The following is a 17,685-nucleotide window of genomic DNA, read 5'->3' on the forward strand; positions in this document are numbered from 1 at the left end:
ATAGAAGGTAAGTGATTTGTAAATATAGGCAGGACACAAAGGCACCATACGAGTTGTTCACAGGTATATTGGAAGCATATGAAGTGTCCAGTAAAAGGCTTTTGGGTTCCTGTAATGCAGGAATGCAGTGCTGTGGGCTGGCTGCTCTTTGCACTCAATACTGACAACACAGCCTTGGCTTGTGTTGTGTGCCCACAGTTCTTTCCAGGGCCTTGTGAAAGCATCTGTCTGCATTTCTGTCTCTCCTTCTACCCTCATGACCTATGAGCTAATGGGCCAATTGTGGGGGCAAGAAGCAAAAGTGGAGCACTTTGGGATAAGTTAGTTCTTCAGATGGGTAAAATAGGTACTCTGTGACACAAAGTGGAAAGCTATGGAAGGAATTCAAAGGACAGCTCTCTGTTTCCTAAGTTCCATGTCCTGACTTATGGGAGGGATCAATCAGCACTTGCACCTTACCAGGCAGCTAAAAGCTGAAGACAGAAATCTGCAGAAAACCAGATTGCCCTAGCTGAAATGCTCAAAACTTCTCTTCATTATTAAGCAAACTCTGTGTGTGTATTATGGACTTCTTATTTCAGCCACAGCCTTATGTAGTAGCTGAAAGGAACCTGGGCAAAGGTGTATTTCAGATGATACAGGTCCAACTCTCCCTTTTCCTGGAAAAGTGACCAGGGCACAAGTTGTACCATAATGTTCCATGTAAGGAGAAATGGAAGTTTCATCCTGTGGAGTTCATGAGAACTCCCAGAAGAGAAACATGGAACCATGTAGCATGCAACAAAGAGGAAAAGGGCATACGGACTTACCTTAAAAAATTACTTGAAATCTGGGTAATCCACCCGAAGTGACCTGTTCTGCAGCCCGTGTTTTAAAGAATATATAGCCTTCTAGAGCAGAGCCACTGATTCTTGTTCCTGCAGAGGGGAAAGATTCCAGTGATGAGGATATATTAAACATTGCTTAGTTCTGTGCTGGGACAAACTCTCACTACCATGCTGAAATGCACTACAGTCAAATGAACATTTTCCAGGAAAGTATCTGTCACATAATTTCGAGACCTATAAATTGGAACTTCTCTGTAAAATAACCAAGGAGTCTCTTAATGCCCAACTTGTGTTCCTGCATTCATTTTTTCCAGTTTCTGTATTAATCTGGTTAAGTGAATATCCCAAAGAACTATTTTGCTCACTAACAGAATATTAATAGGAAAAATGTATGTGACTAAGCAGGTAATAAAAGCATAGACTCTAGAGAAGCTTCTTCCAGACAACAATCTAAATTATCATTAATACCTCCACCATTTCTGTTTTAAGCATTTTTCAGGAAAGGCTTCATCATCATATAATTGTGTTCAAATTATTTATTTTTATCTTCTGCTTTTATTTGCAATTAAATTCTAAAGAGAACAGACGTTACTGTTCAAGGGCTGAGTGCTAATCCTGTACTTTAAAGGTCTTTTTTTCCTTGGCAATTGAGTAAGCTCAGCCAGACATAGGATGCTGCAAAATTTCCAGAGCTTCCACTCTGTGCCATAGTTTTTATATAACTCTGATTTTATGGGTTTTGAACTTAAAAATTAGGTGGTTTACATCAAAGAAATTGCACAATTCTGGGCCATACAGAATGCTAGAAAGAACCTGCTGCAAAAAAATACATGTTGCAATACTGATACCACAAGTTTGCTAAATACTGGGGAAAGATGTGTTTATATATCAGGTAGATATGTCAGTCCCTTACTCCCTATGTAGTGTTCTTTCTAATCTCTTAATCAAAACTTTTCATTGTCATAGCAGTGCAGCATTTCCAGCCTGGCTGGAATAGGCATCACATCATGGTGTGTGTGTCTTCCACAGCCAGGTCAGAATCAATTTATGATTATATTACTTCAGCCTTCTCTTTTGTCTCCTGTAGAGGCACTCAGCTGTTATATCTGTGGCCATCCATAATTACATAGGCTGTTGTTTCTAGTTCAGTTAAGTATCATTAACAGGTATTCAGGAAGTGCCTAAAAAGAAGATCCAATCTTTCCTGCAGCCTCTTTTTGGTTACAGATTTTCATCTGACATGGACCTGAGTGAAAAATTTTGAGCATAAATAAGTGGCTGCTAAGAAAGAATTTTTGTGATCCCTCTGTTTCTACCCAACTTAGATCTGCTATATTTAGAAGCATTCTGTGGTATTTGTGTCTGTCTGTTTCTTGAGGCTTTGGCTCTGCAGGGAGTTACTCAATAACAACAATTTCTGAGTGCTGATTGCAATCTAAACATTTTGGTTAACTTAGGACATCTCTGCAAGAGTGGTATTAGGCTATAGGGATCGTTTAGGGAAGAGGAGGAGACAGTGGTACCATCTTTTATTCTCTGCAGAAGAAAAAGGGTAGCCTTGTAGTTTAGGAGACAGAAATTTTTCAGAACATCAGGACTCCAGCAGCTAATTCTATGACTGTTTAAATGTTTTGTACAAAAAGCAAGTGCCTTTCAGAGGACAGCTGGAGGGGGAAAACTTCATTTCTCTCTGTTTTCCTAACATGATGTTTCAGCTTGTCTCTAGATCTGTCCCAAGTTAGGAAAGAAGGGATTTTTCAGATGGGTTTTCTCCATCGAGTGTGATTGACGTGAGCACCAGCTTAGAAAAATAATGGATCCAGTATTATGAAAGGCACCTCAGCTGTCATGGGAGGCTAAAAAACCTGGCTTGAGAAGTCCCACTCTGGCCCATAAGCAGGGCAAAGCCATTTTGCACCATTGCCGGAGCTGTGTGTTCCGTTCTCTGGACTGACCCATCCTGGGCCAATCCCAGTACAAATGGAACACTCTGCAGGCTGCGTTGTTGCTCCAAGCTTGCTTTTGCTCCTCAAAGTGCAGGCAGTCAGGCCTGCTGGCTGCCTGTGGGACCCTGAGAGCTGATGGCATGATCACAGCTCGGGGCTGTGCTGACCTTCTGCTGTGCCTGCCCAGCCCAGCTGCAGGGCAGCGCTCTGTTTAGAAGGGGCGCGTGAGTATTCGTGTTGAAAGTCAGCCGGTGTCTCTCCTTGTGGCAAATATTTATTGTTAGTAATGTTGCCAATATTTATTATGGATATTTTAGTTTAATTCATGAACATAACTGTAAGTTGCTAATGCAGAAATGTAAGCTGATAAAGCCCTCAGATGAATGTGTTTAGGTTGCAAGCAAACTTTTTTTTCATTCTGAGGAGGTGAGAGATGCACAAATCCTATTGTTTCAGAAGTGATGCCAGATCCCCAGATAATGTCTGCCCGCGAGAAATGTGAGATACATCTGAGCAGGATAACAACAAAGTGCAGCAGAGATAAAGATTTGACGTTGTTTGAAAGGGATATCCAGTAACATTTTCTAAAAGACTAGATAACATTAGCTTCAAGCCAAACACAAATGATAGCAATCTTTTTTAAAAGAGGTGACCATATGTTTAACAGCTGATCAATTTGCTACAATACAAAGAACTAGTAGGAGGAAATTAGGAAAAGTAGAGGAGCTTTGTTGGCTAATCCATGTTCTTTTTGCACGCCTTTCTAATTCAGATCTCCATTTTATATTACTCTTTATTTCCAATTTTTTGCTCCTTACTGCACTGTTACCTTTATTTCAATATCATTAATTCATTTTGATCTTGAGCACAGTTGGTTGCAAACTGCTGTCTCTCTGTTACAAATTGATTTGTCCTTTAAAAAAGGGAGACAGACAGAAATGTCAGACTTGTTTCACAACGGGAATGTTGAATGTAAGACTTGGCTCCAATACAGTGTCCACCCAGTGGTTCTATGAATAAGTGTTTATAGATTGTACTGAGCCTTCTAGCCAACTCCTAGCGTCTCCTATAATTGCTACTGTAGGAAACAAAAATGTTCATCTGAAAAACCAAACTCTTCATTTAAGCTGTGCAAAACTATTATTCTGCTTTATGTGTAGTTTTCTAAAGGACTATAAAACTTGCATGTTTAAAGAATACAGAAATACAAGATTGACTCACCACAGATTTATTTTTTTTTCAACTTCAGTGATGGTTGACACTATGGCTCTGGTTTACTTGACTTCTTTTAGGACCTTTCTGGTTTTTATCATTTTCATGGGGGGGCGAAAGAAGTAGTTAGTGTACTGATCTTGGCGTTTAGTGAGTGTTGGTCCTACTCAAAAACCTTCTATCATTGTGTCTACATGCATTTTTTCCATTGTATTTCCTGTTGTTTAGAAATGTGGACAAGATTAGTTCAGAAGAAATGGAAAAAAATAATCTGAGAAAAATCATCACTATATTGATAGAAGTAATGATTTGCAGCAGGCAAAGTAGCCAGGAACAGCTATAAAAGGTCTCTCTAAAGGGCAGTAGAAGAATGTGCAGAAGTACACACGTGTCTCTGGCATATGGGATCATGCAAATCATGACTTATGGGGTTTTTTGTTGTTATTTGCATTAAGCAAATTCCCATGAATTAGTCCATATAGCGTTAGCTTGATTGATATTGGTCATTGCTCTTTGAATGTATTAATATGGGCCATATGCTAAATCTACCACTAGCTGAAGGTCATAATCTCTAAGTAAAACAATTACTAAATGGTACAGTGACAGGAGTAATTAAAAACTCTGAGATGCATGTTGTAGAAACTGACATTGTTCTATAGTGCCACTCTGCTTTTTAAATAAGATGGGTCCTATCTAAACACACAAAAAGCTATACAGTAAAAAAAAGAGGGAAAATAAAGAAAAATTGTATACCACCTGCTGATGTGTGAATTGGATAGCATTGCAGGAAATGACATGTGTTAAATTACTCTGATGATACAAGGAAGAAAAGTTAGAAAGTAAAAGATTTATTTCAAAACACTGAATTAGAACATAGCATGTGTTCAATGTGAAACACCAAAGCTGAATTCAATATAGTATTGGCCACTATCACTTACAGTTCGAACAAATGCAATGGCTCTATTATTTAGGCATGAAGTAATAGAACATATTGCTATAATGTGTGCAAAGAATTAAAGATTATACTTTATTATATTTATATTCCTTGTCTGAAAGCCTTTCAGCCTCAAAGCCCATTTGTATAGGAGCATGTGTGCAATAATGTGTGTGCTTGTGCATGGAAATACAATCAGAGTTTTCAAAAGCTCCATGGACAATGAACTTGTGGCTTTATATGCAAGTGTCAGATATACATTTTTGTACTGCTTATACACAGGAAGGTAATTTTTTAACTTTACCCTTTGTATGTGCTATTCAGCAAAAAATGGCAGGAAAATTCTAGAAGCAAATGTACTCATTTGTGTTATGCGATTCCCTCTATATTTATGATCCTTTGAGACATATTGCTGTGTATCCAAAATGTCAAACTGCTATTTTATATTAGAAATATTAATCGCAAATCTTGGCAGTTTGCAATATCACATCACTAAAGGAGGCAGCCTTGGTCATAGGAAAATGTCTTTCCAAAAGGCTGTTTTGCTAAGTATTTGTCAATGTGAAATTTTAGAGGATGTGGGGGTGGTGGGATGACACAGGACAAAAACAGAAGTTTAAATCTGGATTTGCTCAGGAAGAATGCATTTAGTGTCCAAAAAGTTCCAAGTGCTCTTTCAAGAATGAGCAAAGATCTGGCTTTAAAGGCTGCTCTAACTCAGGTCTGAACTGTCAGCTGGAACTGATAAGAAATTAATAGCAAACCTTTTAATAATGGAAAAAAATATAGCAATCTATATAAAGAATTCATGAAAGAGAAAATTGAAATGGAAAGGTAGAGTTATCTGGAGAAAAGATATAGTTGACATGGCTACAAAAATGGGTCAATTAGGAAAAGGTTACATCCCAGCTGTAGTTTGGCCTGTTAGTTAACAGGAGTTGCACGATCACCAATAAAGCTTTAAGAATGCAGTGTACTTTTGCTATTTATTTTCTGTCTTTGGAAGTATGCAGAACAATGTGCTCATTACATTAAGAAAACAAATAGTTTGAAGTCATTTAGTAACCAATGAAAATATTAACCATAATTTAGGTCTAAATAATTTATATAGTATCCACGGTTCTGCTATTTGAATCCTCTGTCTAGTTCAGAAGCCCAAATTTATGTGCTGTGACAAATCAAGAAAGGTGCTGAAAAGAGATAAGATGGTTGTAGTGTTTCCTCTCCACAAGAAAGACTCTTTATTCTGTGTAGTTATCCAGGAAACAAAATCATAACAGGAATCATCAGTTGGAAACTGAAACAATAAATTCAAATGAGAAATCAAATGGAAGATGAACAGTGGTGCTGATTAACCTTGAACAAACCTAAGGGAGTGCAGAGGTTTTCCAGTTCTTGGCAGCTCTGGTCAGGACTAGGTGCCTTTTTGGGAAGTCACATACGAGATTTTAAGCTCAATACTGGAGCAAGTAATGACCTGTGGTATACAAGGTCTTATAAATGCCTCTGACTTAAAATATTGCAGTTTATTAGTCTTGGAGAGGGGGAAAGGAAGTTGAAAATCTGTTTTGGTCCCTGAAAGACAATAGGCAAAAGCCAAGATGTTTCTCTGCTGAAGGAGGCAGCAGGTGAGGCTGGCACAGGGGCCATGCCCAGCTGGCACTACAAGGACAGTAAGCAGCTGGCTTTTCAAGGGGTGTTCTTCAGAAGCTTTTCTCTCAGTGGCTGTTCCTCAGGGCTGTCCTGCTCTCCTCTGGCTGTGGCTCAGAGCACACTGAGAGCGCTGCTGCTCTTGTGCATAGTCAGAGTTGTGGAAGACTTTAAAGCAAACATCTGCCAGCTACACATCGTTTCCTGTGGTTGTCCTAGCCATGAATTTTTTACATTGCTCTGCCTTCCCTCATGCACATTGCTCTGATCATGCTGTTTCCTTCCCCTCTTATTCACTGGTCCAGGTTAGCTTTAATGTAGAGACCAGCTTGCACTGCTGATCACTGAGTCTTTTTTTTCCCCTCCTAAACTGTATGGAGAGATTAGGTCAGGTTGCTCCTCTTGTGCTGACTAGTTGTGCTCAGTATGTGACATTCCTCTGCAGTTGTCCTGATTATGCCACGTCCTACTTCATTCCTTAGACTCTGCAGAGCCAGATTTGCAATAGTCTCCTCTTCCTCTGCCTTGTTTCATTCAGACAAGCAGATGTGCCCATCTTCCAAAGGGTGAGTATTGACATATCTAGAGCAGTAGTAATGGGGCTTTTTACTGCTGTCAGCAGCTCGGATCATCCAACACTCTTGTGCTGTGCACCCAGCAATGAGAAAATGGGGAAACCACAGAAATACAGCTGTGTTCCAAGTAACTCTTGTTTACCACTGTGTATAAACATGCATGGCTTTTCTATTTAGATATGCTGTCTCTCTCTGTCTCCCAAGTCTTCTGGTGGTTTCTACAGCAGATGACAGGAAGGAACTTTATGCTGAGCAACTTAAACTAATTTTTTTGTTCAAATGCAAACGAATTTTTATGTTCAAACACAAACATGAAATGATCCAAAATGATGATTATTTGTAGCAAATCAATATATACAAATATATTTTTGCAGGGTTTTATTTTGGTTGGGTTTTTTTTTGTTGTTTTTCTTTTTTTAAACTCCAAATTAAATTTTTTGAGGCATTTGTACTAAAAGGTTTGGAAACAAAAAGTAATCTCTGACTGGATTCTAATTCTTCTGATAAAGTGGCAGAGATACTCTCCATCCCACTGAGCTCAATGACTTCATGCTTAACCCACAAAATAAAACTAAAATATGGGCTAAGAGTCTGGGAAATTGTGTTTACAGAGACTCTGGGGAAAAAGTCTGGGATGGGTAGGAGGAGGAGAGTTTGGTTTTTTCCTTCTCCTTGGGGGCTTGTATTTTGGAAGGAAAGGTGGATGGAGAGAATGGTGTTGTGAAGAATGCATAGCCCTCTGCAGTATTGTACTCAGAGCATCAGGGAATGTAAAGGCTGCTCAATAAACAGAAGAATTTGGGAAACACCTAAAGAAATAAACAACTGAGCAGCAGGTATACCAAAACAATAACAGTGCTGTCCCTGAGAGATGGAAAAGCAAATTGTAATTTTGACACCACAAAAAGTAATGAAATACTGATTCAGAAACAGGTGGGGCTTTGTGGCTGGTTGGGGTTTTGTGGGGTGAGGAGAGGAGGCGATGGAGTGGTGGTACAGAAAATATTGGACATTTGTGAATCATTCACAGGTTAATGTGAGCCCACCCATTTTTCTGATGACTTGAAAAAGCTGTTGCATGTGGAGGCTTTTATTGAGAAGGTTACAAAGCTCTTGCATCCAACAAAATGTCCATATTTCCTTTTGTAACTGGCAGAACACATGGGGTCCTGCATGACAATGCTCAGCTCAGGAGGGGGCCTCTGCATCTTAATATTCTTTAGTACAGTAATGATCCAGTCTGAGATAAGAACTCGTGTTTAGCAGTTCTGATTTAATTTACAACTCAGCTAGAATATAATTATTTTCTGATTATACTTAGAATTTTGTGATAAAAGATTGGTTTTGAAGTTTATAGGAAGAGGAAATACTCAAAAACTTTTGTAGTCTACATTTATTTCTAGAAAACTGATTTTTCTGCTAATACAGAGCAGATGATGATTTTTATTTACATTAATGTCAGAATTTATTTCAAGCTGAAGGTAGGTAAGAGCTAATTACAAATTTTAAACCCTAATGCCCACACAAGAGTTTTGTTAATTTGTACTGATGACTGAAAGATTTTCAAATTAGCTAGTAAATATTATTAGAAACAACGCAAAATTATCATAAAAGGTCAATGCTTTCATTGCCCAAGACTGCATAGAATTTGGATATTTATTATGAAGCCAATGTATGAGCAAACATAGAAAATAAAGACTTATGAGACATCAGTTTAGCACTATGTTGCTGCTTCAAGCAGTTTTTATATTCCTGTACCTCTACTAGGTCATATTTCAGATGTTTTTTTCTCTTGTGTAGTTGCCAGCAATGTCTCTGAGGGGAATCATGCAGGAAATGTGGAAAACCAAGGATGCCTCCTGTGTGTTGGCAGCTCCCACCTCTCTCCTTGTCCAGGCTTTTTACTGCCTGTGTCAGGACTCCAAAAGGTCCTCTGCTCTACCATGGAACTTCTCTCTCTTAATCACCATTAATTTCATATATTTAATATAAAGCATCATTTTTCCCTTTGTAAATCTCATTAGATCTGTGAAAGTATTATCAAGGCCACAAGCCTTGTCCTTTCAAAGCATCTGTACAAATTCAAAGCAGATGCTGTACCTATCTCTGGTTCTTGGGAGAAACCCTCATGTATCCCTGACTAGCACATCTCTCTGCTACTTAAGTGGCATCAGACAAACTATTACAACTCCACCACTGGTTTCTCAGGAGTCAAAGGTACCAGCACAGGCCTATTATAAAAAACCTGCATCTGGTCTAGCATACTGTGCATCGGTACATCTCAGAAATCTCCATTAGAGGAGGGAAGAACAGATGATTTTCAGAGTCAGACCCTTCTGTTCATTGTCCAAGGCATCTTCCTCATCCTCTGATTGTACTCCCATGTCTCCATCCCAAATCATTCATGGGAATGTGTGATGCAGTATTAGGAACTGTTGCTGTAGCTCCTGCTCTGAAGCAGTAACCAGTGCTGGCACAAATTCTAGAGATAGCAAAGACTCTTACAAAATTAATTTATCACCATAATCATGTTCCTCATGTTATCCTGCAGAAATCAGATGTTGATAAATATATTTCCAGATGTTGATAAATATATATTTCCTATATATCAAAAATCTGATTTCAGGCTGCTCTTCTGGCTTAGCTGTGCATCTGGTGCCAGGGGTACAAGTCCTGTGCCAACAAGTTCATCTACTGACCCAGGAACTGGTGATGCTTCCACAGAATTGTGCATCCTGCCCGTCTCATGACTGTCACAGCTCTTTTGGGGGCATCCAGTACACAAAGAGCAGCAAGCTTCCTGTTGTACTTACAAGTGAACTGGTTTTGACAGCTATCACTGATCAAAAAAAAGGATGGAGGAGTACTATAATGTAGCTCTACATTTTTTTCCTTCTTTAAATGGGTGCAGTTTCTGTATTTGCTGACAGAACCACAGTGTGCAGAACAAGAGGCAGCTGCATCACTCACCAGGAGCTTGTTCACCTCAGTGCCTCCAGCATGGCAAGGCTGTCTCACCTGCAAAGGCTTGAGAGATGGTGAAACTCTAAAGCTGTTGTTAGGTTTGGTGGAGAGGCGCTGCTTTTAAAGTAACCTTTTTACCTTTATGCATTTCAAAATAGCAACACTAGAATATGTGTGTGAACACTTACTCCAGAATTAAGGCCCAATTTATGTATAATAACTTGTAATTTCTGCAGGAGGTTTTGGCCACATGGATGTAGCTTGAGGGCTTGTCATGGCAAAGCCTTTTTTTGAGCAGGGAAGAGAACACAGTGGTCTGAGGAGGTGCTTCTTGTACAGCAGGATCTGTGTTAGCTTGAGGCACAGGTCTGCCTTGGTTTGGGTCACTGCAGGAATTGTAATTTTGGCCCTGCAGGGGCTGAGGGGCAGAGTGGGGTGTAGGGACCCTGTGAGGGGGGAGTGTGGGCCTGCCCCGGTTCCCGCCATGGGGCACGGCCCAGGCCCTTAGAGAGGCTGCTGCAGCCTCTGAGTAATGTGTGCAAGAGGAAACAGAGCCCCACAGGTGGTATGAGGGGAAAAGTGTGAGGAACAGCCCTGGCAGCACCCAACAGAGAGAAACAGGTGTGAGAAAGGTATTTTAGTCTTTGTTTCTCACCGTCAAACCCTTCTAATTAGCAATAAAGTAATTTTCCCTGTGTCAAGTCTGCTGTGCCTTTGATGGCAGTTGCTGAGTGATCTCCCTGGCGTTACCTCACACCATGAGCTTTTCAGTCTCATTTCCCCCCTGCCCTGTTGAGGGAGGAGTGAGGGGGTGGCACTGGCTGACTGGTGACCAGCTGGGTCACTCACCACAGCTACCTTGACACAGGGCTCTAAAACATTTTGATGTTGCATCAAAATATGTCTGTGGTTTCTGCTCACAGCACAAAGAGTGTTGGGGGTTTACGACTTCATTCAAAGCAGCACAAATGGAAAATGAGGGCAGCTGAGAAGGCCTTGTGCTACAGAGCAGCCCTGCTGCTCACAGGGGCTGTCCCCAGGCTGGAGCAGAGAGCACGGAGCAGGATCTGTCACAGGCCTGGGAGAATTGTTGGGTTTGCGGCTGGGGCTGCTCTGAGGGCTCGAAGCATGGAGTGTGTGAGAGCAGAACATTCAGACAAGTGTTAAAGGCAGAGCTTGCCTTTGTCTGGAGGTTTGAAATGGAGTCAGGGACTCCCATAGATAAAAGCAAAACCTTTTGCATCTGACAAGCCACACTTAGGTGCACTAACAACATATCTTTGTGAATTGGTGCTGAGGGAGGCTTGTGAGATGTGATAATGGTTTCCTCCAACCCTTTTCCCTTCTTGGTCCAGCTGAGTGCGTTGGTCACCCTCCAGTCAATACCTTGTAGCAGAAACTCAGAGGTGACTTTAATCACAAGGATGAAATTCACCCTTGTGCAACACCAAGTGGAATTTAAGACCTGTCTTCACAGAGCTGAGCTTAAACCTGGAGGAATAACAACTTCACAGATGATGCCAAACTTCTTTGATTTTTTTTTTTTCAGACCATAGAGTTTTTCTAGGGAAATGACATGGTTAGAGATGGAAGAATGAAAGCAGCAACCTATCAGCATGGCTACTACATAAGAAAATAGTTAATAATGTTGCTATTTTTGTTAATATTTACATGAAATACAACTTCCTGATGACTCAATAAAGTATCCCCATAGCTAATTAATAAATATTTTGAAGATTATTACAGTGTTGTCACTTACATGCTTCTAACAGCTCCCTAGGGATAGGACAGCTAGTTAGATCAGCAGATCTTCCTCAATTAGGCCCCAATTTCACATCAGTATTAGAGCTTCTGTGTTGTAGATATTAAATATTAATTTTGATCTATGTAAGGGGTGAATGCCTAGTTTTTGTGTGCTTCCTGTTGATTTGCATGGAAAAATTGTAGGGGTTAGAGAGAAATCTTGCAGAAGTACTTATGTGTGCCATTCAGACAAGCATCTCAAATGTCCTAATTTGTTTTCTTGTTAGAGAAATTTCATTAAAATTTGAGTATAAAACTTTGATTAATATAAAAAAGTTGATTTATTATGTCTTTACATGTTTTAGTGAAATTAATTTCAGAAAATATTATCACCTACCTTTGAATATGTTACTCTTCTAAAATAATGTTAATTTTCAAAAAAGAAGTGAGTAGTAAGATACATGGTGTTAGAAGTTGTTAGATGTTAGAAGTACCTTTTGTTTTTTCCTGTTCCTCCATTTGGAATGGTTGAATTAGATTAACAATATCTCTCAAAGGGTACTTAATCTAATCAGGAAAGGGTTTCAGTCCTCCCAAAAGGACCTGATAGGGTTGTCCCGTCTGCCGTGTATTATTTGCATTAGCAAAGAGAGCTTCTAGTACTACTTAATGAGAAAGCATAATGGAATCATATATATTAATGGTCAAAGCCTGAGTAAGAGCTCATTTCCTGCACAGATGTTTTTATTAAATGTATGTGGAAAATGCACCAGGCAGTACCACTTCCAGCATTAACAGGTTCACATGCACTTGTCTTGTAGTAAAGGCAAAATCCTCAGACCCGTGGCATCTGTAGCCTACAGCTTGTACCAGTTTCATTAAAAGCTGGATCAGATCTCCTGGTATATCATAAATCATAGTCTTCCACTTGGTTACAGCAACATGAGTTTTAATAGGTTTCTCTAACTAAAACAAGCTGCCAAGCCATACCCAATCCAATTTACTACTGAATGCACTGCTCCTCCTTAGAGTTTCTAATGGGTAATTTAAGAAAAAGGGAGTTGTATTTGTAAATCTTAATTTGCTTTGTTTCAGCTTCTAGCAACTAGATCTTATTATCCTTTTCTTCTTGATATTAAAGCACCTCTTTGTAACAAGTATTTTCTCAGTTATGGTCACCAATCTTCTTTTGCATACAGTTAACAGATAAAGCTCTTGGAATAGAGGAGGCCTGAAAACATTTCTCTTTTCTTTTGTGATTCTCGATAAGTTAGGGTTTCTTAACAATTCATTGATTTCTTGTCTTAAAGGGGAAAAAAAAATCTAATTCTTTAATATATGTGAGTGCCCCTGTGCAGAAAGTACTCTGATGACAAATATAGTTGTGAGGTTTGTCCAGAACCATACTGCTGCTCTCACTTTATGATTTGCAGTAGCTGCCAAGATTTCCTTTTCAGTTCATCCTTCAGCCCTTCAGGGATGAAGGCTGGGTGAAATAGGGCACACCTTTTTTTCCCCTCTAGCTTTGTTTCCTAGTCCAACATGTGACACTTCATTTTCACTGCCTTGCAAATGCCACATGCATCTGTTTCTTTGTGTAGCAAATCTTAAGATTTACATAAGTAAATAGCTTTCAGCACTCTTGAAGCCACAACAATGTACAAACATGTTTGAAATTGTTGAACTAAAAATTATATTTGACTGCCTACTGTGAATAAAGATTTAAGAGACTGAAAATTTTATTAATGATTTCAGTATAACATCTTCATACTGAGATGATTAGGCTGACAGGTTAACACTGTGTGCTGACGTTTTGGGGCCTTGTTTTTGGTATGAGCTTCTCCTGGTAGAGTTTGAACCACAATGCAATGCCTTCATTCATATGCAAAAATGGTGAAGAGCCAAGGTGTGCTCTGAGCAGGAAATTGTGAGATATCCCAGACTCCTCCAATAGTTTATTTTCATAAAGGGATTATTAAGGACACCTGATTCTTACTGAAAACTTGTTGTGGTTTTATTTGGCAGTGTAAATACATCTTCATACTTGTACATGGGGAAAAATATTCTAGAAACTATACATGTAAAAATACAATATCACTACCATTAAAGTTTTCTTACTGGGGGAAATATTCACTGCTAATCTGATGATGGCACGTGTCCATTTTCCTTCTGCCTTTCCAGTATCTATCTGCTGTTACTTTTATCTGACACAATTAATTTAAGAGATGAACCCTTTAATGGTGCTCAGAAGGCACCTGTCACATATGGGACGCTACAAGGTGTAACATAGTGATGATAATCAGTCCCAGAACTGAACTGATGTGATAGTAAATGTGAAGCCTCTAGATTTCCACTTCCTCTGAAACCTGTCAGTTATCTTTAAATAGAAGAGCTGGACTGTAAAAAGAACATAAAAAGAGCTTCATGTGATAGCTGAAAAATGGAAATAAATGCCTGGCTATTTAAAAGTATAGGTGCCTGTCTTCCAAATTATTTCCAAGATAAGAAAAAAAAAGAATAAAACCTGTTTACAAATCCACTTTATCTAGACTCTAATTTAGACTCATGGTTCTTTATCATTGGCATATGTATGTAAACACATGCAAATATGACCCATATTATGATTTTGCTGGTAATTTTTTTCGGTTATTATTTGATTATACATAGTCCTTTACTTAAGCACTTTGTACAAATAAGATCTTTGGAAAAAAAATGGAATGGTTTCAAAAGGAATAAATATTGTTTTGCGAGTTCAGCCTTTAACATAATGTGCAAACCATTGGATTAAAAGCAGTGGATATCACAGGTCAACTGCGCTCACTAATCACTGCCTCAGCAAAAGAGATTGACTTTGTTGCTAGCTGGTTGCAGTAGGAATAGTAAATCACTTCATAGTCTTTCTATTTATTCAGTTCACAGCTTGATCACCGCTGTTTCACCTTTCCTCTGAAAAGCAGTAATGCTCTCTGCTTTGTCCAGGAAATAGAAATTGTTCATGGAGTCTCCTCACTATTTGTTTTAAGTGAATGAGCAATACAGCTTATGCCCACTGGTTCCTGAAATGAAGCACTGTCATAGCATGAATATTTCTGTTGAAAATTGGGAGGAGAGATTTTTGCTTGGATTTTTCTAGACAGCCTCTGACAGACAATTGTGCTGCTTTATGCATTACAGTTTCTGTATTTTGTTATCTGTGAAGACTGCCATAATATAGCTTTGCAGGTAGAGCTGCAGGCAGGCATCTTCTGAAGGATGAGCCTCCTGGGATACTGATTGCATTACCATGCTAAACAAAATTGCTGTAACAAAAACGTTTAGCCAGATCCATCTAGGAAAGGGTAACGTTCATTCAAATGCATCTTCAAAGGGAATCTTCTGAAATGGACAAACTACCTAAATATGCCTTTGAAGTAACTATATATGCAGATGTTAGATGAAAAATAAGTGTTTGTTGACATACTGTTTCAAGCTGTAGAGTTATAATTTTATTAAGAATGAAAGTGATGTGTTAAATACTTACACCAATGTGTCTTTGTGCCAAAGCACATGTCTTTATGTTTAGAGCTAGATTTGGAAAGATAGATTTGGAGAAAAAAATTGGGTCTATAGCAAAGAACTGCTGTGCTGAGGCTGTGGGACTGAGTGTTGCTGACGAAGGTACATGGAGATGTGGGCATATCCTTCTTGGAGCAAATACCCCTCTCCACTGGCTTCACTGGTTTGGGCAAATGTCTTCAAAGTAAAAGGTTACATCAAATATGAGCTACAGACAGGTCTGCAACAACAAGTGGTAGTAGTAGATAGTGTGTCCTTCTGTAGCAAATCACTAGATAAAAATAAGTTTCAATTGCTGCTTTGGTGATGGGTGTTTCTTCTCTAACTGTTAACCTAATAAGTTGTAGTTATAATTCAATGTGATTATCAACAGGTGGTTATGTGATCTGACTGCCTTGTGAAGAGGGAGAAATGGTTTCAGTTCAGAAGTATTCTAGTTCACAAAATGGGGTATGGAAGATGCTGAATCTTTGCCTGAGTACATATTTCAGATCCTGTTAACAGTAAAACATGCTGCTATTAAACTATGAAATCAAAGAGCAAAATTGCCCTTTGTAAATTGGCAAATCAAGTGGCAAGATTGCCACTGATTTGTAATTCAGTGGCAAGAAAAATGAAAGTACAAAAAAATATTATTAATTTAGGCTAGAGTTTCCCAAGCTATGTCACACATGCAATTGCATTTAAATGAGTATGTTCTACACATGCAATTAGGTTGGTTGGGGTGCAGCTAATGAAATACAAGCATTGCTTTTCACATATCCTCATGAGCATTCAGCCCTTAATATATTATTGTGCTTAAGGCATGGTCTTCAAATATGGGAGTGATGTTATTGGCTATTAGTCTCAGACATTTGAGAGCATGATATTGCCATAAGATAGAGATCTTAAATCAGACATAATAAAAGAAAAGCTTTTTGATTAGCTATTATTTTAAATTCTAAATTGTAGCATATCACTGTTACAAAATAAGTAAGTAATAGTAATTCATTAATCTGTCATGTGTCATTATTTTGGAGGGTTTGTGCTTTTTGATAAAATGTACCTTTTCAGGAATTTTTCTTTGTAAAGAGGTTTCTCTGCCTTGATATTTTAGTGTATTTCCATCATCCTGACTGCTTGGCTGGGAGTTGCATTAAATTCATGCATTTGGTGGTGAGAAGTTGTGAAGTTTGCATCCTTTTGGAACAGAGGCTAGGTAGCAATAGCAGTGAAACAAGCTGTGTTATGGTAGAAAGGGACGATTTTTGTAGAACTGGGGACAGTTACATTTTGGAAAAGACTACTACTATTAAACTGGAAGGGAATACAGCTTCCAGTAGGTCCAAGTGTGCCTGACCTGGGGTGTCAGCTCCTTCATGCTGACTGAGACAATGTAACAGAACATGGGCATTCACCACATGCATCAGTAATAGATGAACCAAATGCAGGAATCAAATTATGTGGCAATGAGTAAACATTTATATATGTCTTTATGGAGATAGAGAGATAGATATGCTTATAATGAAATGGTTTTTAAGAATTATGTGGGGCACATTGTGCTATAATGCATATTCAGAGCAGGATTCCTACAGTTTCTTGGGGATCATGAATAACTCCAGCCTAATTAAAGCATGCCCAAGGAGAAAGAACTCTCCTTGCAGGACAGACCTGCATGTTCCTCTGTTCTGTGGTCCTGGGCTTCTCTCCTGCAGGATGTAGGAGTGCTGAGGCAGAAAAGGGCTGTTGTGTGAAACCCCTCACCCATGTTCTGTCTTTATGGGGGACTCCAGATATTCTTGCCTAAAGTCTGTCTCTGAAAGCCACTCCCTTTTCCTTGGGGCAGTGATAACCACAGCCAGCAACTGCAGGGAAATGAGGCACTCAGTACTCTTTGGATGGGAGGGAAAACTAATCCATAAAATGTTTCCATGACAGTGGTTTTCTATCTCTCTTCCAGACCCTCAGAATATTAGTTCAGTAATACTTATTATTCACTTCTACTTCTTCATTTCTCCAACTAATGTGCATTAAAAATGTTCACTTATCCACCTGGGCTCAATGGAGCTTTATATACCATATGTACTTCTGTTAAAGGCTGAACCTATTTTTATATTACTTCAGGTTTTCAATTAACCTTGCTTCCACATATTTCACAGCATTAAAGCAGTTTAGTGTTAAACAGAACTCACATCTCTTCACACCTCCTCTCCTTCCCTCATAAAACATTAAAATGCAGCTTTTCTATACTGTGAAACCTTGTGACAGCTGAGTTACGTAACCAGTTTGATATTGGATTG

General features: G+C 39.0%; 1 protein-coding gene across 11 annotated transcripts in view; it reads left to right on the plus strand.

Annotated features, from left to right (window-relative positions):
• The window catches only part of SEMA6D (semaphorin 6D), a 209,495-nt gene that overhangs the window by 57,658 nt on the left and 134,152 nt on the right, over positions 1 to 17,685 (plus strand). The window contains exon 2 of one of the 11 annotated variants that reach the window (XM_064721736.1): positions 7,052 to 7,135. The exons of the other annotated variants lie outside the window; for them this stretch is intronic. The gene's annotated coding sequence lies outside the window, so the exon portion shown is untranslated. The remainder of the gene's footprint in view (positions 1 to 7,051; positions 7,136 to 17,685) is intronic. 11 annotated transcript variants of the gene reach the window in all.

Source organism: Zonotrichia leucophrys, chromosome 10 (assembly GCF_028769735.1).
Source record: "Zonotrichia leucophrys gambelii isolate GWCS_2022_RI chromosome 10, RI_Zleu_2.0, whole genome shotgun sequence".
Lineage (NCBI taxonomy): Eukaryota > Metazoa > Chordata > Aves > Passeriformes > Passerellidae > Zonotrichia > Zonotrichia leucophrys.